Source organism: Catharus ustulatus, chromosome 9, assembly GCF_009819885.2.
Source record: "Catharus ustulatus isolate bCatUst1 chromosome 9, bCatUst1.pri.v2, whole genome shotgun sequence".
In the NCBI taxonomy this organism is placed as follows: Eukaryota; Metazoa; Chordata; class Aves; order Passeriformes; family Turdidae; genus Catharus; species Catharus ustulatus.
In genome coordinates, this window is record NC_046229.1 from 3,665,675 (window position 1) to 3,689,455 (window position 23,781).

The following is a 23,781-nucleotide window of genomic DNA, read 5'->3' on the forward strand; positions in this document are numbered from 1 at the left end:
TCCTCTGAAAAAACAGAGCAGAGAGGTGTGGGAGAAAAGTAGTCACCAAAAGCTTCAGTGAAAAAATGATGTTGAGTTAAAAACCTTTAAAGTAACTAAATGACCATTTTAAGTCTAGTCTGACTATTTTCAGTAAATTCTGGTTTCACTCATGGCATCTACAGAAAATAAAGGCATTCACACTGAACTGTGGATTGAGAGCGGGATAGTAAAATTAGAAAATAATTATTTTGGAAATGACTGGAAGATCTGCTTTAACTGTCGCATTCAATAACAGCAGTTTGCTCATACATGGACTCATTTGAAATGGCTTCTTATTTATTAATGAGGCTTTTTTTTCCCCTTCAGATGTTTCACAAGGAGCAGTTAGGGGTTTTGAAACTGTTTGGATGGAGATAACTCAAATTATGGGTCCAGGTTGGCTCTCAGTCACTCAGGTGAGCAAACCTGAAGTTGTTCCGCTCCTCCCAACACAGCAACTCCAGGCTGGTGTCAGCATAAACCTTAAGCAGAATTTGGCCCAATTTGGGGTCTTTTATTTTGCTTTGCCATGGAGGATTTCCCCTCCAGTATATACCTTTGCTGCACATCTATTTCAATAACCCCGTGCAAAGGAATTTTGCAGACAATCCCTTATTAAACATATTATGGTCACATCATACTGGCTTGCTAGAGCAAATAAATTTAAAAAAATAATCAGCTTGAAATAAATGTTTATAAAAGTAGCACAGCTGCACATATTTGTTACAAATGCAAGACAGAGTACTGAAACTTTTCTATGACTAACCCTTTAGTGTCTCTATGATAGCAGCAAATTTAAATTGAAAGTGCCAATGAAAACAAAATAATTATCATTTTTCCAATAAATTCACCTCATATCTTCAGGCTCCTATATGGGTTAAATTATTTGCTATTATATATATTTTTTAAAAATAAATATAACTCCTTTTTACACAAATTTACAGCATTTGGGGGAAATTTTATGCTAAAATGTCACATTACAATATAAACAGAATAATAACTGTTTCTGCATATACTTGATTAAAGCATTAAAAAAGAAGTTTAGGTGTAAGCGTGCCTTTAAACAGTGGAGACAAATGCAATTATTATTGAAACGTGCAAATCCTGTGGCTTCTGCTGAAATAGTTTGAAACATTTTCAACTGTCTACAAGAAATAGAAATAATTTTTTTACTTTGACCTCTTGCTGTTTGGGCAAGTGAGATAAAATATATTAGTCATTCCATCAGATGGTTGTGGAGAAAAACTAGCTGTGATGAGGAAAAACGAATTAAAGGAGCATTAATAAAGATTATCTATGAAAGAAAATAAGGTCAAAATTAGAACTCTGCATTTTAAAGCCACCTTTCAAAATTGCAAGCTGCTTTACCCAATGCTAAAATCCATTCATTTTACTAATCATGCAATCAACCAATCTCCATTATCTCCAGAGCTGGCTATAAACATACTATAGACTGGGGTGAAAGAGGGAGAGTGTGAGGTTGAGAGACAGAGAGAGGGAAAGAAAGAAAGAAAGAGAGAGAGATTACTACACCCAGCCTTTTATAAAGCCGTTTCTTTCATTATAACAGGTCTTTTCATCCCAGTGACACAGAACCTTTAAATTTGGGCATAATGCTCCAGTACAGTACACAGCTATAGCTTCAAATGGATTTAGAACCTGCTCCAGAAAGAAAACAAACTCCCTCGCTTGACACACAAATTGTTTACGATTCATTAAAAAGCAAAATTGCATATCCCAGTGCTGGCAGCTGAGTCCATATGGGTGCAAGGGGTATTCACTCATCTCTTTGTATGCTGGCAGTACCAAACCGAAGTTTAGCACTGTGCAGCTGAGATTTTGTGCAGCCAGACGATGCATGAGGTAATTTTCAAAGCTTTATTTGTCTTTAAAACATTAAAATCTGCTCTCTAGCTTACTTTTGATGAAATGAATGTGGTAAATGGGAGGAGGTTTGAGGGGGGGTAAAAAAAATTCTATTTTTGTTGTGTGTTTTAGATTCATAATGCATGAAAAACTGCTTATTACTCCATCAATAATTGAAACTTTGTATGAAAATTATTTGCAATTAACACATCTATTGTAAAGATCTTGAATTATTCACTTCAGCTAAAAATAACGTCTCTTATCTACCACAACTTCTACAAAAGAAGACTATTTAAGTGATTTTTTTTTACTGTTAGAAAATAAATGGTGTGATGTTCAAGTTTAAGGAGAACTTTCTGCAATGTTTAATCTAAACAACAGCATGTGTGGTTATAAAACTGTTTATTTTTAGGCAAGTGCATTACTAAATGTTTCCAGGATTTTTACATATTATATTCACAGCACTAAAACATCTGTGAAATAGATGTGACTGAAATGAAACTTCCTTGGACACTTTCTCTAGAGTGCTAATAACTGCCTAGTAACATTTGAGGATACTTATTAAATAATAAACACGGACATACCTCATCATAAAAACAGCCGATAGACAATAAAAGACGAGTGGTAATAAAATATACAAATGGCTTGGAATAAGGCAAAATCACAACATGATATAAATCTTGTGGCTAAAACAGGTAGTTGAAAAACTTTGCTTTGAAAACGATTAGTAAAAATCAATAGTCTTATTTACAGGGGTTTAACAAGCTAAAAAAAAAAAAAAAGTCACATGAATAATCAACAGTTTATGTGCATGCAAATACCCCTTCCCCCTCCAACTTCTCCTGGCAGAAAGTCTAATTGGAAAATCAGTACTATAAGTAAAGTGGTTAGCCTTTCCTATTCCCATTAACCAAACGCTGCATGTTACATTTCACTGGCAACCGCTGGCAAACCTCTAATAGACGCTTAAAAAATTAAGAGTTTAGACAAAACAAAACGGAAAACCCCGAGCCCAAACACCTTTAAATACAAGCCACATGATATACACAATGGCCACCACCAAGCTGCAGAATAAAAACCTTCCGGATCTCACTTTTAAAAGTCTTTCAAGTCCTCTGAGGTCTTAAACTTTCCAAATGATACCAAAATTGGTCCGGGGCGGCGAGGGGGAGGGAAAGCCCCCGACTTGTTTCAGCGTATCATACAATGAAAGTGATCATGCCTTGTTTTGTAATTCCACTCGCCAGTCCTTTTTTAACTGATATCTATGTGAAATGAGCTGAGGTTCACGGTCCAGTTAGGAGCGGATAATACATTCATTGTCCTGGCAGCAAACTTTTCCTCTCACTGGAAGAATTCACGCTTGCCACAAGAATAATAATTACAGAAAACTAAAAATGCGCTGCTAACGAATTAATCCCTAACGGACAACACGCTAACGAGGGCAGTAATGATTTGAGGACTCTCTTCCTCGCAACAGGACTTGCATCTTCTGCTACAATGGGCTATTGTGCATCCTCCTAACTCACTATACCTCTTATAGATTCAAGATGTCAAAGGTTGTCTGGCCCGGCTGACCATGACATGCTAGTTAACTCGTTCTATGGAGCACGTTGGGACTTTATTGAAACTTTAATTGTGCCCAAAAGCAGCTAGAGCCAGACTATGTGGGATCTGTAACACATGGCTCCAGGTCAGCACAGCCCGGGAACCTGTTCTAATGCAAACAAGCGGAGGGAAAAGTTAGATTGGGGTCTTGGATGAAAGGCAGCACCTCGCAAACCGCGCTCCTCTCACACGTGATGATTTTACACCACGCCACGACCGCACCGTTCCAGGCTTTTACAGGGATCGACTCGCTTTGTAACGGACTGAACTTTCCACCTTCCCTTTTTACAAAATACTGCATGGTAAAAAATGCACGCGCACACGGACACAGGAAAGCAGCAGATAAAATAAAACAAACTGAGCGTTAGGCAGCCGACTGAGACAAGTTACTCTGCACAACAAGGCTTTTTCAAACTACTTCTTTGCATACTTTTTTTTTTTTTTTCCCTTAAGGAGAATTGAAAAAGCTTCCCTCTGGAAACTGTAGTGCACATTAACAGTCTCCTGTTACACAGGGGAAAGCACACAAGTGGGACAAGTGTGAGGCTGCTCTACTGAAGAGTGTGAAAAAAATCAAATGTTAATTTGATAAATGTGAGGTCTGGGACATTTTGTCAAAGAGGGAGGGAAAGTAGAAAAGGGAGAAAAAAAAAAGCAGCCCTGCTGCCAACTCACCATCCACCAAGTTCTGGCCGAGATGTCGTAGCAGAGCTGCCATTTGATGGAGCCGTCGGAGGTTTTCCCTGCCATTATGCTGTCAGCAAGCTTCATCTGATGCTAACTCACGGGAGATAAGACACCTAATTGAGAAAACATTTGCACTGGCATGTTGGGCAACATGTAGCCCGGTCCATACCATATGGAATCATGGGTAAAAAAAAAAAATCTCCTTGACAATGAACCAATCTCTCACAGACCCAGTGGCAAGGTGAAGTGGAGATGAAAAGTCATCTGCTCCTAGCACTGTCTTCTCCTCTCTCTCTCTCTCTCCCTGTCTCTCCCCCTCTCTCACTCACTCTTTTTTTTTTTTTTTAAATAAGAACCCACTGCTCAACATCAAAGAGAGGCGGTCAAAATTAGGGCTTCATCACTCAGATGATTTTGGTCTGCAAGGTTTTTCTTTCCTTTCCTCTTTTTTCTTTTTAAAGAAGAATAAAGAGATTTAATAGGACAAAGGCAGGTAGTGGACTGTGGAGGGAGATCGCCACAGGCTATTAGCCTAAAATTTCTGCTTGACAGATGGAACTGCTTAGAGACTATCATGCAATGTTTTGGGTGTTTTTTTTGTTTTTTTTAAAGACTTTCAGTCTGATTCAGTATCTGTTTATCGCAGCTACTTTTCTCATGTACGTGACTGGGGGGGAAAAGACTGAGCAAAAAAAGAAAAAAGATCACGTCTTTCTTTCTTTCTTTCATAATTGTGCATATAATAATTTAGGCGGTGAAAGGCAAAACAAAAGTATAAACTGTCCAAGTTTATTTCTTGATCCAGTGGCAGACGCTTTCTGAAGGAATCAAATAATGTTTCGGGTTTTTTTTGAGACGTTCAAGTTTTGGCTCTTAATTGCTTCTTGATTTTGGATATCAGATCATGTTGCTTAAATGAATGACTTTTCATATGACAGTTCAAAGTGCCCTCTAAGAACTGAATGATTTCCTTTTTATATATTTGTAAAATATCATTTTGCTACAATATTTTTTAAGTATGGTCTTTAATGTTACATTTCTTAATCCCATCAGGTGACAACTGCCAAACTCACAGAGGTTTGTTTCTCCCTGCTGTAAAACTTCTCTGCCACACTCAAAATTTACATGAGGAATTGACAGATAACTTGGGAAAAGACAGCCTCAAAACAAACTGCTTTGAAAAGTTATGAAATCCTGTTATTGTCTGATATTAAAATCTTTTCCTGCCTAGCAAAGTCAGAGATAATCATAGATTTTCTCATCTGATTTTCCCACTTCTCCTGGTGCACTGTAAACCCAACTGAAGTATTACTTTTATGACAGCTGACTATTAAGCAGGCAGTGAATGCTTTCCATTTAAATCACCCCGCTGTGTCACACGGAGCGACGGTTGCTCGGCTGTGACCACCACAGTCCCTGACAGGGCACTCCAGCCTATACAGTAGAGCCTTTCCTCAAGTGCTCGAAAAAATGAACTTCTGAACTGGCAAACACACTCTCACCAGGAATATTTCTTAGGGCTGCGGGGCTATGGCTGATACAACTCGCTCATTCAGAAGCAGCTACACTCTGCAAATTTTTTTGTGATTTGGACATAAGAGGAAAATGTATTAAAAACATCCACTCGATTTTAAATATCTATTTCTGTTTGTGTCAGAAAGGGGAGCTCGTGGGTGCATGGTTCTTGTTTGGATTATTTTGTGTATTAACTGTTGTTTAACTAGTTGGCTACAGCAAAATCATAATTCTGGACTGCACAGATTACAGAACTGCCATTCAGTACAGGACAGAACTAACTTTTACTGAGCTTCAATAATACCCTTGCATTTCTGTGATGTGTGAGATGATAAGCAAATGATTTAGTGTAAGCATGAGCTGCTAATATAACATGCAGAGGTTTGGGGTGTTTACTGCCCCAGTCTTACAATCTTTTTGGACTACACATCAGTGAATGATCTATGCTACTACAGCATCCCAGTTTGCACTTTTAGCTCCAGATTGCAGGTACAATCCCACTGCTGTTTACAGGAAAGGGTCTGACTAGCATGGGAAGTGTTAAGTTTTATTCTGAGTCCAGGAAAAAAAAAAAAATATGGACACTGTGCCAGGAACTGTCCTTGCTCTGGCTAGCCAAAGTATTTATTGTCTTCTGTTACTGCAGGTTTGCTAACACTACCTGTCCTTTCAGTCTCACTGCTTATTGGAGAAAAACTCCCTCTCCAAATAATCACACAAAATATAAAGCAAAACTCTTAGTAACAATCAGCCTTTGAACTGGTGTCAGATTCAATTTTATGATGCTCTCTCTGCTCCTACCTCTCAAACCCATCATCTTACCCACCCTGCTTATTATTTATTTAGTATTTCATACCCAGTTGTGCTGCATGTCATTCCAGGCAAGTTCTGATAAATCTGTATTCTATATGGGGTTTTAGCACCTGATGTAGCTAGAGATCTACTGACAAACTTTCTCTGGATTGCTGTATTAACTACTTCTTCCTATACTAACATATGATTTTGCCTCCCAATATTAATTGTAAACACACCAACTAAATATTTTTTTTAGAACATACACTTTTCAGATTATGAATGACAGAAGCATGAAACCATTTCCTTCCTGACAGTGGAATGGTTATGTGCAAAGAAATGAGGAGTGCTGTTGGTTAACAGTGTTTTAAATTCAGAACAATTAGGTGCAGTTAACTTTGCCATTGTTCTTTCTGATGCTGGGGATGGTGAGTTCTTACTCGTAGAGCAATTACTCCTTTCATAAGCTGTTGTTAATAGCATTAAAACAAGATTAAATACAACATGTTAAATATTGCAATTATTGTGGAAAATAAAATTATTTGGTGAGCATAATGGGGAGCAAATCAAGCATTTAACATGATCCAGGAAATGCTACTCCAAACAATTGCATTTGTTTTATGCAATTTTTCCCCTTTGATTGCTGACAGATGCCGTTTTGGAAACAAACATCTAAGTAGTTTTCCTTCAATCAGGAAAAAAACCACACACCAGAAAATGGCTACATGTTTTGAATTTAACTCTTGTCAATCAGCATTCTGCACAACACTCCCTGTGAATAGTACTGGGACGAAACGATGCCTTCCAAAGACTAATAAGCAACAAAGATATTTGCTTCTAAATCAGATCTGTTTCGAAGAAAGAAAAGAGCTTTCGTGTGGCATCCACATTTGTGCAGACACAGCTGCAAAATAAAAATGCCTGTAGTATAGAGTGGTATTTTGAGTTGGAAATAAGTTAGGTATGTGTGTTGTGGGCAACAGGAGATTTGTTTTCTGACAGCTTTAGGCCTCAAGCAATGGATTGAAGCACTTGCCAGTTTCTTTCTGACTCCCTAGTGGAGTAGTGGCCAACTACCCACAAATAATTTGCTTAATTGTTGAGCAGAGTTACCTGCTACCTGCTGCAGCTCACACAGCACGAGCAGGCCCCTCTATCTTCCCTTAGCCACAAGTTTGGATGAGGATACTGTTGTTCCTATCAAGTGCACAGAACCAGGAAAGAATGCTAAAAAAGGCTAATAAAGTGTATTGATTCAGATGACTGTATCAAGCTGGCATTTTACAGTCTACTGGAAACTAAATGCATGAGAGCATTAGAAATGTTGGCATAGTGGGTGGTTTCTCCAAATGTTGGCTTCTACTGTTCATGTCGGTAAAAGAAACACGGTAGAACTGAGGGCATCTTTAGGATCTTGGACCTCATTATTAGATTATCTATTACTTGCACAGTACCCATTGCTGATTAACCCTCTCTTCATTCCCTTTACCTCCCCCTATTTTTTCAGTTGCAATTGCTCAGAACCTTATCAGCTCATTGCAACAGTGTGATTTAGATCTGTTCTGAATTTTGGAGGCATTTTCCTTGGGAAGCCTCAATTTCGATGAGTTAGGAGGAGGATTTCCTTATCTCGAGCAGCAACAATTAGTTCAAGTGCCATGTGAGAGCAGGCAGTTGATTTTTGGGCAGCCTCTAAACTGATGCAAAGTTGCTGACAACGAGTGTGTTCTAGCTTTTGGAAATCCTATAATCCTGGCTTCAATCAAGAGGATCTGCTGTTGCTGAAGGCGTAAACAAGGAGAGAAGCAGCATGTGACCATTGCTGCTGCACCTTCAAGGACTCCCGAGCCAAAATGAGTGCAATGGTAAAGCTTCTACTGGTTGCTTAATGTTACACATTAATTTTGGATGATCTTCCTGAATCCAGGGAAAGTAGTCCTTTGCCCTCTGCAGGAAAAGTTGGGTTTGGACTCTGCATTTTCCCCTGTAGCTCTGTTTTGTGTGTTTCTTGCTGCTCCCCTCTCACTCCTCTGATTTTCTTCCTACCATCTGTATTCCCCTTTTCCCTCATCTGAAACAAGCATCAAGATCTTGTTTCTGACAGAACGGTCTGTCAATATGGAAACACACTGACATCACAGACAGTGCTGTGACTTCATGTCTGAAAAAACCAGGAGGAACAGATGAAAGGACTGAAGGCGAAGGAATGACACATACAAACATTTTAAAAAAATAAGTAAAAATCATTCTCTAACAACCCAAAATGCAGGAACATAAACCAGATTTATTTTTAAGTCTAAATATAATCAACTATTTGCTAATCTGTGACCATAACTCAGTGCAACATTTCAACATGCTCTTCACCCATGAGAGGTCCCTTGTCCCCCAGGAACAAACACTTGGCTGACTCAAAGCCTGTGTAGCAGCCAATATGACCTCGAGAAGGACTGAGCAGAGTTTATAAAAAAAGCCAATGCCAAGAATATATTGGGAGAAACCTTTAGAGGGCAAGGAGAAGTCCTGCACTAATTAGTCCTGGACTAATCTGTACCATTTAAGTAAATGCAAATTCATAGAATTTGAAATAAAAGTATTCTTTGAAATCACAAAGTCAGCTTGGATGCAGCTGGATTGAAGGTAGCATTGCCTCAACGGGGCGGGGATACAAAACATAGACAGAAATTACTGAGTGCACAGTAATACTTTACTATGATTTTGTTTTTTCTTCCTAGAATAAAATATTAACAAAAGGGCCTAACCACTATTTCTATTACTAGTACAGGGTGGTTTTTTGTAGAAGAATTTGGGAGGAGTTAAGAGCCCCACATTTCCTTTACTATTTGAATTATGCATTTGAGTTCCAGCATTAGAGGGCACGCAGAAGATACTGCTTGTCTGCCATCTCCAGAGCCACTGCAACCCCTTAATAAGGAGATTCTTAACTAGTAGGAGAGGAGCTCAAGAAAACTAAAAGGTTAATATATTCTAACTAGATGTTGGGTATAGAATGTCAGATCTGTCAAATTTCATTACAGTTTGGTGCTCAATGAAAAAGATTTGATTTCTTTTGCCACTGTCCTACTATGTTCAAGTCACACAGTGCCAGCAGCAACCAGCCAACGACCACAGGCTGGCACTGAGCGGGCCCGAGTGGGAAGCCAGCCGCAAGGACCATCTGTTTCCGATTTCTAGCGAAGCCAAGATGTGCAGTGAAGTGCATTCCATTCACCCAGCCAGCCTTCTCCCTGCTCAAGTTATTAGTGTTACAAGTGAAATTATCTTTTCCAAACAGCGGGGGAGCTATAATCCTTATGGAACAAGGCTTTTTAAAAAGGGAAAAAAAGAGGAGGGAAAAGAATTTTTTTTAAAAAAAAAGGACAGAAAAAAGGCCCCCCAACACTCCCCCCTCTTCAAACATCTTTTGTCAAAGTTGTCGATGACACTGTTTGTAAATTTAATTGCCATGTTCACGGGTTTTATAATTTTAAAGGATGTTTTATTAAGAACTATATTCTCTAAGGGAAGAATGTGTACGTCAGTTCATGGGCTCTAATGTAATAAACCATTCAAATATATTTAGAGGGTTATTTATGAATAAAGTTAAAAATGACAAGATGAATGCTCATTTAAGTCTCTCTAACATGAAGTGCCTTGAAAAACATCATAGGTTTAGAAGTATAATTTAAAGTGCGAATGCATAAACAGCGCTAATTACATGCTACTTACATTGTTTCAATATGTAATGCATATGTTTAACCTCGCAGAGGAAGGATTGGTCTTGGCACAGCAATCGTGGGGATTTAAGGGTATGCTAAACTGATAACTGTAGAATGAGCTCTGACACAGGATATTGGTCTCCTACTGTTACCTAAATGCCAGGTGAAACCAAAGGATTTATAGGAGGGCGGGTGGAAAGCGGGAGGGGGAAAGGAAAAAAAAAAAAACGGCTACACAATGAGGTGAAACTGAGAAGTTTATTTTCAAAGGGGGAAACATTTATCCTTTGACACCATTCCATTCCGGTGACTTTATTTCTAATATACCATGAGATTAATGATGTGGCTACTGTCACTGTGTCTGATGAACACTGGCAGAGCTGTGGAACAGTTGCTCCCCCTACTATTATTGGACATATTTGTAAATTGGCATCTATATGATAAACTCATTCCATGCGCCAGCCAATTGGAAAAAATCTTATTCAGGAGGACAGAATTCTCACTTTCCTATTGAATTCTATATGATATCCAGTTGGTTTAAGATTGGTTGATATAAATTTTTTTAAATTAACAATGTTTGATAATTTTCATGTCATATGATGATCTCAATATGACTCTTATGCAAATCAGCTGTGGATAATTAAGGAAGTAAGTTGTCATCAGGAAAAAGATCCCTGACATACCAGAGGTGGGTCAATATTTAAGTCTTTGCTTAGGGAGGGCACAATTGCTGAACATCGCCATAATGATCCACTATCCCATCCCTAAAGGATTTATTCATTCAGAAGTAATCCCATCCTAAATGAAAATCCAGAATAGCTTGTTCCATTCATTTTCTTAGTCCCTTTCAATCTGTTTTTACAGGTCTAAAACTATTTTCATGAGTGGACGATATAACACATGAAATGCAACTGTTGAGTCACCTGAAACCTGATTATGAGATGAGCTCTTTCTTTGGGTTTTATTTTTTCTTTGTATCTTCAGAGGTGCAACTAGACACTGATAATCTCTGTTCCAGGACATTATTTGAGCTATGGCTAAGCTGATATTAACACAAATCATAACCTCATTCCAAATTTTCTGTGTATCCAGAAACATCTGCTATAGCTGCATGTGTTGTCCAGCTTTAGGATGCCTTGAGTAAAATATATTTCAGGCTGTGCCTGATAGCTGTGAGAAATAGCCCTTTAGAATCTCTCCATGCAAGCTTGCTTCCATGTAGATCACGAAGAGAGGGGTGCAGAAGGACCCCAAGAACACAAATGGGAACTGGGGGCATTGCTCCAGCCAGATTTAATAATTGAGAGCTACAGGGAAAGGGTAGAGAGCGAAGCCAGCAGGTGAAAATGCAGAAACTCTGCACATTTCTGTCATTAACTCTGTCAGGCACAGGATGCTGAGTGCCAGTGCTTGCTGAGTCCATGGCTGTTTGTGCAGAAAGGGGCAAGGGTCACTGTCCAGTTTGTAGATAATGCCACAGGACTGCTTTTGGATTCAAAGATTCAGGTTTCACATACTGTAGGAAACTAATCTCTGAATTTACCTGTTTTTTTTTTTTTGATAAGGATTTGTTACAAGTGGCTCATAGTAGAAAAAAAAAAAAAAGATTTTATTGTTAACCAAGAGGGACAGACAAGTCCTCAAATCTCTCTGGAAATGGCTTTCTTGCACAAGACCATCTGAGTTCAGCAGTGCTGGTGGATTTTCAGGCAGCAGTGCTAAATCAGTGCCTTTTATCATCTACAGCTACATAAAAGACTGAGACTACTCCTTCCTAATGAGAGACTTCTGTAACACTCTCTGCTTAGGGCTATTCTTAAGGAATAAGGAATCCAAGACAGATGTGGCAGTGACCATCATATTACTCTCAAAGACCAAATCCCTCAAAGCAAAGGAAATATGAACAATTAAAACAATAAATACACTGAATCATAGGAATTTCCAGTGCCCTCAGTTCTAACTCCAGTTCCATGCATTAATTTATAATTCTTGAGCCATGAATAAGCAAATCCTCTTTTGTTCAGAGAACAAGATTAAAATGTTACTAATATTAAAACCACTCCTGTTTGTTGGCTCATACATCTATTTAAATACTTGCCTATTTCTTTGCTTCACCTCTTGAGTGTCACTTGTCCTCCTGCTAATACCAGCTGACTGGCAGCCAGCAGGCTGAGCACTGCAGGTAAATACCTAGAGAAGTGCTTTGGCAGGGCTGAGCTCTGTGTAAGCAAATTTTACAAGCAAGTCAGGCATAATCTGTTGAAGTGGCTCTGGATTACTGAATATTTAACAGATAACACTTCTGTGACTGTAAAGACATATTTACACTCCTGTGTAATCTATGGCACTGGACATCACATAATGGAGGAGAAAACTCTGAATGAAGTTCATTCAAATCACTCTAAACACCTTTTTTTTCCCCTCCAGTTAACTGATCATAGAAACAAAAGAATTTAGGAGATTAAGTCTGTAGCATGTGTGTCTTCTGGTATGGTGCCTTTTATTTTTTGAAACAGGTTTTTAAAATCTGCATGAATCTTAACTGATCATAAAAAAATGCTCCAAGAAGAGCAGAAATTTTTCAACTAATCAAGTTGAAAATTTGCCAAGAGTTTAGAATTTATAAAACTTGATTAATTCATGTATTTGAAAATCAAGTCTTATTCAACACATGGTGTACTGCCAGCAAAGAGAATGTTATGTAGAAATTATTTGATATTTTTTCTTGCATCCACTGGACATCTCCATTAAAACAAGACAATATAACAAATGTAATTCTTTATGGCTTCAATTCTGAAGACCTGCTTTTTCCTCATGCTAAAGGACTTTCTTTAGCAAAGTTGGCTGGCAGATTTGAAAGAACTGGCTGACATTCTAGGAAACAGAAATAAAAGGATTCAGGAATTGCAGAGTGCCCCTTGATACACCTCCATCTTTTCCTAGTGGAGAGATCCACCACTAAGAAGATGACACCTCAATATATGAAGGCTCCTCCAGAGAGGATTCAGGACCAGGAGCATTCCTGGAAGGGGGCAAAACAGGAGGTGGCTCTTTTCCTGCCACCTCACCTGTCCCTTACAGGACTTCTTGCTTCTCTGTGCTGGCAGGAGTTTGCACAAATCCAGAAATGAGTCTGGTGGCTGCTTTTATCTTCATAGATGTCACTTGAAGAATAGCTGTGAACTTGTCTCCATGCTTGGGATGAAAGGTGCTGGGTGCTAAAAAGCTCAGGAATTATTTCAAAATGTACTTTGAAGCCTTCCTGGTGGGAACAGCTGGAATGTGTGTCTGTGTTACCAGTTCTAATACTACGAGTGCAGACACAAGCTGAGTCACAGTGGACGACAATGCTGCTGACAAAATGTTTTAAACTGCAAACTAAAACAACAGTGGGATTATTTATGGACTGCAACTCTTATTTTAATGTCAATAAATGTACTGGATAAATTCCCCTTCATTAGCTGGAAACCTCAGAAGGAAACAGAAATATTCTGGTAAACCACAAGCTTGTTCTTAGCAAATAGATGGCTACATTTCCACTGCCGAGGCATAGCCAGACTGTTTCTGCACTGGGATAATAAATCTCTGGGAGTGAAAAACAAAGTCTATAAAAGCAAGACCTACAAAGTAAGGGTGTGAGACACATGGCCCTCAAGCCTCCAGAGGATGGCATTAGAAAGTATCAAAAGTAGGTTTTTTTTCCTTTTTATGAATGGAAAACATGTTTTCCAAGATCTACCATTCAACTCAAAACAAATGGTTGGAACGAGTCCCTGTCACTATGGGAGGTGTTTGCTCTCTTATCTACTGGGCTGCAGACAGCCCAGACAGAGTGAGTTGCTTTGACTGCTGTGTGCTGCAAAATAGGGGAAAAAAAAAGAAAGAGGAGAAGCACAGAAATAATGTGTTACAAGGAAAAGCATAGAAATAATGTGTTGCACCTCCCTGATTCCTGAGATGTCTGAGGTGCAGAAAAAGCAGCTCTCTGTAATATCTGACTCCATAGATATGCATCAGGCCATGGCATACACCAAATACAGGGTGTTTTAATGCTTTCCATCCAAACTCCTGACACTTCACTCCTGCTGGTCCTGGAGAGAAACAGAGGACCCAGAATTGCCCCTGGACTTCTCCCATCATGGGAGAAATGCCATTAGATCAGCTGAGGTCAGCTTCCCATTCCTTGAGAATGCTTTTCAGAGGCAGACAGAACAAGGCACAAAATCTTACCAAGTAATATTGATGGCTCCTCATGTTTCTAGAGCAAATAGTTTCATGTCAGGATGGAAAATCCAAACATCACAGTCACAGATTGCTTTTTTGTTCTGCTCCTCAGCACTTATCTGTCTTTACTTTTCCTTTCTAAATCTGTGGTTCTATATCTTATCCTGCACCTAATGGCTTGTAAGCTATTTCCAAGATGGAAAATGTGGTATTCTCTTATCTGTGCAGCATTTTGTTTATTTATAGCATGACACTAATGACACTTTGAATTTGCTTCTGAGTTTTTTTCTTATTGTAAAGACAAGGCATACAAACAATTGTGTCTGGGTCTAAGTACATTCCTAACCCCATTCAATTTATTTCAGATGCTGAGTCCTCAGGAAAAGGGACCAATGACTAATAAATCAGGTGTTTCTTCCTTCACCTACTGGGATCAATAAGAAGCAGGAGAAAAAAGTTCTTGTTTGCATGAGATAATGCAGACAAACAGCACCATGTAGTGGGTAAGAGCATATTTCAGGCCCTAACCTATGCACACAGGCTCAGCTTATTGAGAGTAACTTGTATTTCAGCAAGACTAAAAAACTGTTTGCTAAGAAGGGAATACAGGGGTACAAATATGGCTTGCATATTCTTGGAAGGCACATAATTCTGTTTTTATTGAGCAGTTCATATAAACCTCATACTGAATTGGGCTTCCAAACCTACAGTACCTGAATATGTTCCAAATGAGGCAGAAAGAGAGAGGGGCAAGAGAACTCAGCACCTTTATGCACAGCCCCAACCCCTCCAGTCAGAATAGGATGGTACTTTGCCTAAAATATCTCACTTTATCTTTAAAATAAAGACAAAATCAGTTTTTCCCTTGTAATTGCTTTACCTAACAATATAGTGACCACCTTCCTAAAGGGAAACAACATTCACTGCAGCTTATTTGTTTTGGGAAACCAGGGCCCTGGTGCATCATCCAAACCATTATTCTACAGTGGATTAACCCAGACAATACTTATCAAAATGTCACACCACAAATATGAGCCAGGAATACATTACTGGGAAAATTGCCTGGACCAATGCAAAATTAGAGAAGATGGGCAAGTATTATGTACCACACAATGCCAAATACTTGCACAGAGTATGAACATACATCACCATAACTGCTTTTATATTAATTTAAACCAAGTAAAAAATTGAAGGAAACAAAACCCTGTCCCCATTCAGTGTCTCATAGATTGCATTATTCTGACAGCTCTGCAAGAATCCAGTGGTTCTGCACTCAAATTCTCCACTCATACCTCTGCCAGTATCTCCCTGACAGCAGTCACATGTTTCCATCCTCTCTGGGGATGGGACACATTGCAAGTCCCATCCTTTTACCTCTGGACATCCCCTTGTCCTACTCTTTCTGCACTTCATTATTTCTCAGACCTGCAGTCATCAGTTTCCCCAGTCTAGATCACCTTGCTCAGCAGTCTTAGCTGCACTCAGCAGCAACACAAACTTATCCCATAGGTATTCCCATCTCTCCACATAGCCACACTTCTGCTCAGACCTCTCTTGCTCCGCAACTGGCCTCTTTTCATTCTCAGTGTATTTCTGGTTTCTTTTTCCTCCCACTTCATTCTGTAACTCCCTTGCCCTGCCCCACTGGAATTCTCTGGTCATTCCCACACCCACCTCTGTGGCAATCTACAGATTGTCACAAAATGCTTGATTCATCCCTCTTAACCAGGACAATATAACACAAAGATCTATAGAGAGAAACAGAGCAAGCCAGATGTGTTCACTAACCCCTGTGCTTTTTTGCCTTTTAACACCCCAGATTATTTGGAGCAGGGATCTTATTAACTCTATTTAAACTGCACCTAACACATAGGGGCCATGAATGGGGATTTGGTTTCTGGACAATTTCTTTCTAGAAAATAAATTTTATGCTAAATAAATCCCTACAGAAAAGATACTGGTAAAATCTATCTTGTTAGGATTTAATAACAAATGTACTATTTGGTGCATAATAGGCAATTCATTTTGCTATGCATTTACTCTATTTAAAACATAAAGCACTTAAGGATATTTGGAGTATGCAAGACTATTAGAAAATCAATTTCTATTCTGGTTTATAGCCCAACCACTTAAAGTCTTAATTTGTTACAATTCACTTTCTGATATTCTGACTCGTTAAAGTGGATCAGCTACCTCCTGAACTCTGGTCATATGCTTGTTAGGGCTAAACTATTTAATTATTGTCTACCACATCCACACTCCCGACTTGCTTATTGCCTATATTTATGAATTTACAGCATCAGTTCAGGTTGTTTGCACTTGCTTGAGAACCTGCTGCCTCTTTTTCCAAGGTTTGGAGGAGGGAGGCTTTGGTTTCACTGAGGGCTATCCCATTCCACTTGACAAATAAACAAACAGCAGAGTAACTGGCAGGAAGTCATGTCCCTTTGGTGAGCAGGGCTCCAGCTCAGCAGAGGGCAAATCAGGCAGCATCATTTTCACTCCAGCACAAAGTGTCCATTCTTGACTCCTTGACCAAAGGAAGCAAAAGCAGAGGGACGACGAGCACAGCACATCTGCAGGGCTGGGTTTCACAGGAAGTTATGCAGCTCCTCCACAGATAAGTTTCACTGAAGAACAAAGACTGATTTTGTTCTATGCTCCGAGAATGCTGCATTCAACCTGGACCGAGCTTTTCATTCCTTGAAAATGAGGCTCAGAGAGTAAAATCTAATTTCTCCCTCACCCTTGTTTAAATTAGCTTCACGATTTTCATATCAGCCCTCAACTTACCATATCAAAAAAGCTTAAAAGACACCCACTCCTCTCCAACTAAGTTTACATGTTTTATGTATTGATTTTAGCAGACTACACACAAGTTGGTGCATCCAAGATAAATGTCAGAGCAACAATGACTAAACCAGTTACATGGAACTTAGTCTGATATAGACCTGCCTTAAAGCTTAAGAACAAAATATTTATGACCAAGAGCAAGACAAATGGTGCAATAACACATTAGCAGGCAGTACTGTCACTGATTGCAAACATATTTTGAGCTTACATATTTCATGTACACCCTGACCTCAGAGGCATTCTAGCCACTACAATTGGTTTTGCAGCAGCTCAACATTTACCAGGAGATAATGAGGTGTGTTTTTGAACGATACAAGCAGCATTAGATGTAGTGGGAGCCAAAAACATGATCATATTAAAAGCAAATAGCAGAGCAGATTACCTCTTGCCCTCTCTTTTAGCTTGAGCAGCATATTCCAATAAGTGCAGAAGAGACACTGTCAAGTACTTCTTTATAGTTTCATTTTCTTTTTTTTTTAATCTCCATTGCTTGCAATGCCCTTGCCCTCTTTAAAAGCTGCAGAATAAAATTCCTTTCTCAGTCAATTTTGTAGTCTCTCTCTCTCAGCAAAGAATGACAAGGGATAAAAGAAAAAAGAGCTTGAAACTTCATCCCCTCTCAAAAAGAAGAAATGGAGATAAAGGTTAAAGATAAGTTTTCATCAAAATTTAAAGGAACAACTAAGTTCAAAAGAAGGTCATCTGCCCTGCTCCTAATTATTGCTCATTTCCACATGCCCAGCTCTGGGAAAATAGTGGAGCAAACCATAGCTAACACCAAGCACAGCCTTGGAGATTCTGCTCTTTAAGGAGGGCAATAGGATCTTTTCTCAAAATATTTCTTGGAACGCTTTTGGAATAGAAGTTCTGAAACAGGAGGAGAAGAAGGTAAGAGTGGTCTGGGGGAGGTCCCTGGATCTGAGCAGGATCACTATGGCAGCTCGGTGATGCATGTCCCAAGAATTCCCCTTGGTGGCTGCCTGATCCGGAGTTGGGCTGGGACTGGAAGCAAAGGCTGTTTGTGCTGGCTCAGAGGCTGGGAGCCCCGCGGGGCAGATGGGATCACCTGGGAAGGTGGGCTGGAGGCTGTGTGTTTACTCTGGCTGGGCACTCCAGAGCTGGAAGTCGTCCCCGTGAAGGAGAAAATATCCAGAGCCCCTGAATTTATAGGTTGGCAGCCTTGGTTTTTTGGGTTTTTTTTCCCCTAACTGCAGTTAAGAAACTGCCTCTTGGTAGTTAGTGATAGAAATATTCCTTCAGTTTCAGGACTGATAAGATTATTATTTTTTCTGTAACTTAAAAATCATATTTCTGTAGACTGTTATTTAAACACTTGACCCTTGGTGCTGTCTATCACATACAGGAGCACTCCTTACGATTTAACAGAGAGTTTAAACATGGCTTTCACAGTCGTGCACATTTCTGTACAGAGCATATCATTTGCATGCGCTGTGGGACTAAATTTGATTTAATTGGTTTCTCTCCTCATGTATTGCAAGTCTGTAAAACAGCAGCACGAGGAAGCAAGGTCTCACCTCCCCGCCTCCCTTCCCACCTTCCAGCCAGCACAAGTGATTCGACAGTCAGTTGTATGACATCACAGCAGTGATTACTCTCCAATAAGAATTTGGTCTCTTGTGTGACAGTGGGCATTTCAGTTAGCAGATGCCATAGTGGCAGTGACAAAAGAGCTTTGCCTGAATCTTGTCTGTCCTCCCTGCAAACTTCACCAAACTTCCTTCTTTTATCCTTTTCTTTAGGGACACGCAGGGAAGCAGCTCAGCTCCCCAGGACACCAAACAAGCTGATTTCTCTAGCCCAAACTCTGATATATTCAAAACTAATCCAGAAAGAATCAGAGAATGATTCACAGCATGGCTACAAGTCCATTGCAACACACAAACCCCAGCCTGCAGCTGGAGTTACTCTTTTGCCAAGGCAATGGATAACTGCTATGTAAGTAAAAGTTGCACATCACCTTGAGAAAACTGTCACACAAAATCACATCTTCCTACCTCTGAGGAAAAAGCAGCAACTGGCAGCTGCCTCTGGAGGGAAACTACATGGAGGATCTTCTCCAAGATGGTACTTTCTGATCCCACCTCTGATCACTGCTGTGGCTGAAGCAAAGCCACCACCTTCTGCTTTCCCCGTCCCCCTTCGCATTCCCCAGCCAGCCAAACTGCTGTGGATGTGCAAATAGTTCAGGAGCAGTAGCCTGGCCAGCAGGTGAAAGAAATGACTTCACTTCATACAGAAAATGCAGTCATGAGAAGACACATGGTTTGGGACAGGGAGCTGCTATGAAATTCACTCTGGCAAACTGGGCATGGATGTTTTCTTCTCCCCAAGTATCCAATAAAATGTCCAAAACTTTGCTCTTTGAGAAGATATGCAAAGCAGAATGTGCGTCATTCATAGTGTCCAGCAATAAACAAAATATTAAGTGCATTTTTAATGCTCTAAACCTTTTAAAAGACTTTTTAAACCTTGCACAGTGGGACATAATTAAAATTGTTTTGCTATCTGCAACAAGCCTGGCCTCCAATCACATAATTAAGCAGTCACAAATTGCAAAATTGGTTTGTTTGGTTCCCACACCACAGAAATAATGATAAAAGCTTTTTTTGTTTGTCAGTAACTTACAGGTTATGGGCAATGCATTTTGGCAAATTTGGAGCTTGAAGACCATGTCCACATCTCCCCATGTTTTCCCCACTGTGGATACTTAGTGTGCTCTCTATGGTTTCAGTGGCTGCATGCACTCAGATAATGTAGCAGCTACAACTGGAAATAAAAGATTTAAAGTGTGTTAAGCATAAAAGATGTTTTCTTTCTGTATGAGACAGAGGGTTATATTTCCTGCAGCCAATTATACCATCTCTAACCACTGCAAGGCCTCATAAGCAGCAGCATATGCAGAGTGACTGGCTGCATTTTGTAGCTCAGTTTTACAGACACAGACACGTGTCCTGCAGACCAGAAGCACCATATGCTCCACAAAGCAAGTGCTGGGGCTTCTGCACCATCTCATGTACTCCTCCTGTTCCTCAGACTGCCCAAGTGCACTGAATAGCCAAAGCTGTTCACCTAAGAAGTGTGCACCTTGTACCCATGAGAATTTTTTATTCAGCAATAAATGTACAATCTGTAATAACAAAAAAAATCAACCCCCCAAAAAAAACCCCAAAAAAACCCCACCACCATCACCACCAAAAAAACCCTAGATTACAAGGGAGAAAACAGAACTACATCAGAAATACCTAAGGAAAGGGAAGCCAACATTTTCTCATGGGTTTTCCAGACTACCTAGCAGCAAGTTAATGCTTAAGGCCCTACAGGACAGTTCAAAATGCATATAAATATTTTTGCTTGCTGTCAAACACACCAGTTAGCTGTGGTTTTTAGATCCCAGCTCTGAACAAGGATCTATGTAAAACATCAAAATCCTTGGAGGATCACCAGGAAGAACATAAGGAGGATACAATACTTCTATGTACTTTCATGGGTGATAGGGGGAACAACAGTCTGCTCTTTGAAGACTAGAGAGACTTCACAGTCTGTATTTGTATTTATTCTCCAGCAGGATTTCCAATGTACCCAAGACCAAATGTCCAGACTAAGAACTTTCTGGAAAGAGGAAACATCTCAGTGTTGAATATACCATGGCAGGGTGTTTCATCAGCACTTAGCTTATGAAGTGGAAATAAGGAGAACTTGACAGCAAATAAAACTGCTTGAGGAAACAAGCAGTGGGACTGTGCTCCACAGGCTGATAAGTTCAGAAGGTTACCAAGTACAGTATTTATTAATATTTGCTAAAACTTTCTCTTCAGAATCAGGCTCCCTTAAATCTAATTGTCATTCTCTCTACATTGCCTCTCTACCTTAAGGTAGATGGGCAGCTTGCATACTTAGTCACGAATGAAAGAGCTTGCTATTAAAAGGCCAAATTCACAATTTGCTGCCATCTCTATGGCTACAAGGTTGCACTTTCAAAAGTGACAAAATTAGACTTTGGTTATATCTATATAAAATTATTGCCTTATGAGAGGTGATTTGGATTTATGCTGGTGCATGCTAAATTTAGCCCTGAAGTTGATGTTTTGGGGATTTTAATGAAGTGTTAATTTTATATGTCTTAAAATAGAATTGGAAAACACCTCCTACTCAATTTTTCTAATATCTAGGTTAGCGTGTCTGTTACTTCAGTTACTTTGTGCTTTAAATTATTGGCATTTGACTTGTGGTTTTGGCAGCTATAGTCTGCTTCCTCCAATTAACAAAGAATGAGGAAGGATTTCTGTTTTTCAATGCAATTCAATAAGGACAATGTTACATCAGTTTCATCCACTGAGAAATTCAGAACTTGCTTGCATCCAGCCTGATTCTGCTACAGAAGCATTGGGCTGTAATTGTCATGTATGTGCTAAAGTCCCGGTGTTGATTCACACTGGAGCTGAAACCTGATCACAACAGGCAGGTGAGATTGTCCAGGTGCTCCTGGCAGAAGCACAACTGAGCCTGTGCTGCAGCAGTGCAGGTGTAGTGCAGCCACACCTCCCACTGAACCTGCTGTGCCAGCTCTTGTTTCCAGGCCACCACATTGTCTCGGATGAAGAAATTCCATCTCCAGGGAGTGCTGGCATTTGGAGTTGTGCAGTTTGACTGTGCACAACAGAAACACCTTCACACCTGAGCATGAAACTGTACATGAGAGCACATAACTACTGCACTACTACACACAATCCTTAAAAACTACACACCACATGCCACCTGCTAATCACCAGTAAGAGGCTATTATAGCCTTTTAAAGAAATTATTATTTTAAAATAAATAAACTATTTAAGTGGATTTACACATTCTGGATCCAGTCAAGGAATAAGCAGGCTGTTAAGAGAAGTCCCATATATCTGACAATTGCTCTGCCACTGCTTAGTGCAAACAATTCCTGTTGCAATCAAACAGCATCTTGGTGGTCTGTATCAGCATTTACAGGATCTTGAAGCCAGCATGTTTCTGCCTCCAAACATTCCTCATAGAGCAAGAGTTCTGAAATCCCAAAAACATCTTCTTTGAGACACTCTTCTTTTGTCCAGTTTCACCTTTATTTCAGAGGGGGCACTTCTAGACTTTTCTATGCTCTGAGCAAGGATTTAATGCTTAAAAAAAATACATCTGGGTTGCTCTGCCTGCCTCCTTCCTGCCACTACACCACACAGGAACTGGACTGAGGGCATAGGACTCCTCAGGTAACATCAATCCTGGCTCTCCCTGTCAGCCCCAGTTTATGTTGTGAATGCTCTGTGGTTGTGAGCGAGACAGGAGGCTCAGGGTGCAGAGGCACTCCCACTCTGCTGCAAAGGATAATTCCCTGCTCCTGGGCACTCTGCCCCTTTCAATCACTGCCAGCCTTGGGGGGTTGGCTATGCTTCAGCTTGCCTCCAAATGAAGTTATGGAGGAGGATCCAGGCAATTCAGATGGTGTGGGATGGATGTCAGTGAGCTGGACCCTCAGAAATTAATGGTTCATAAAGATTCCTGGTATCCAAAATGAGCCTGGTTATGTGACAACACCAGTCTGTTCCAGGGGGTGATCAGAGGCAGGTGAGAGGAATTGGTCTGTGCCATCACTCTGCAGGATGTGCCTGGGGAAGGGTCATGGCTGGGCTTCTTCCAGGTCTTGTTATTACCCATAACATCCCCTTTGTGCTCTGACAGTGAATGTAAATGGTCCCAAAATCAAAGGTCAGCAAAGGACAACAGAGGTGAGGTATCCTGGAGTCAAACTTCTCAGGTTTGTGTCAGCTATTCCACTCCTGTGCTAAAGGTGCAATGTCAGACTAAAATAATGAAAAATGGGGTAGAGTTTCACTGAAGTAAGGTCATTTTCATAGAAGTGTTTGCCTGAAGTAGGAATGACCAAATCACCAAAAAACTCCCAAATCTTTAGGGTTTGGTCAGGGCACTTTACCAGCTTAACCACAGAATGAGATGTAAACATGTGTTTGAACTACTTGATGCAGAAACCAAATAACAAAACACTTTTTAATTTTTTTAACCAGTAAACATAGTTCAGTGACTAACAAGCAAGAGCTAGGTGTGGAACAAATATTACTTTTGCAAGAAATTTACTGGATTTTGTGGAAAGAAACTTCATTCAGAATTGAATTTGATTCACTTCATTCAGAATTCTCCTCCCTCCTTCTTTTTCAAACCAATATTTAAATTTATTACTTAAAAAAAGAGAATTAAAATGTCTCCTCACCCCTGAAAGAAGCTTTATTACTAATAAGGATCCTTTTCAAAACTGCTTTGATTAAATGAAGAAAAAGAAAAGATGAATAGACAGCTAAATATCCTTTAATAAGAAAAGTTAATAAGGAAAATGGTTCTAATATTTCTTTCTCTGATAATGGTTCCATTGTTTCGATTGGAGAGGCAGAAGTGAAGCACACACTCAGTGCTGCATTCCCATGACTAAATCACCTGTAAGATT

At 39.8% G+C, this 23,781-nt stretch overlaps 1 long non-coding RNA gene across 1 annotated transcript; it reads left to right on the forward strand.

Moving 5' to 3' along the window:
* Positions 1-1,449: 1,449 nt before the first annotated feature.
* On the forward strand, positions 1,450-20,101 carry LOC116999909. The gene is made up of 3 exons (XR_004418646.2): positions 1,450-1,884; positions 14,795-14,932; positions 19,043-20,101. It is a non-coding gene; the product is annotated as an uncharacterized LOC116999909 (long non-coding RNA).
* The last annotated feature ends 3,680 nt before the right edge of the window (positions 20,102-23,781 follow it).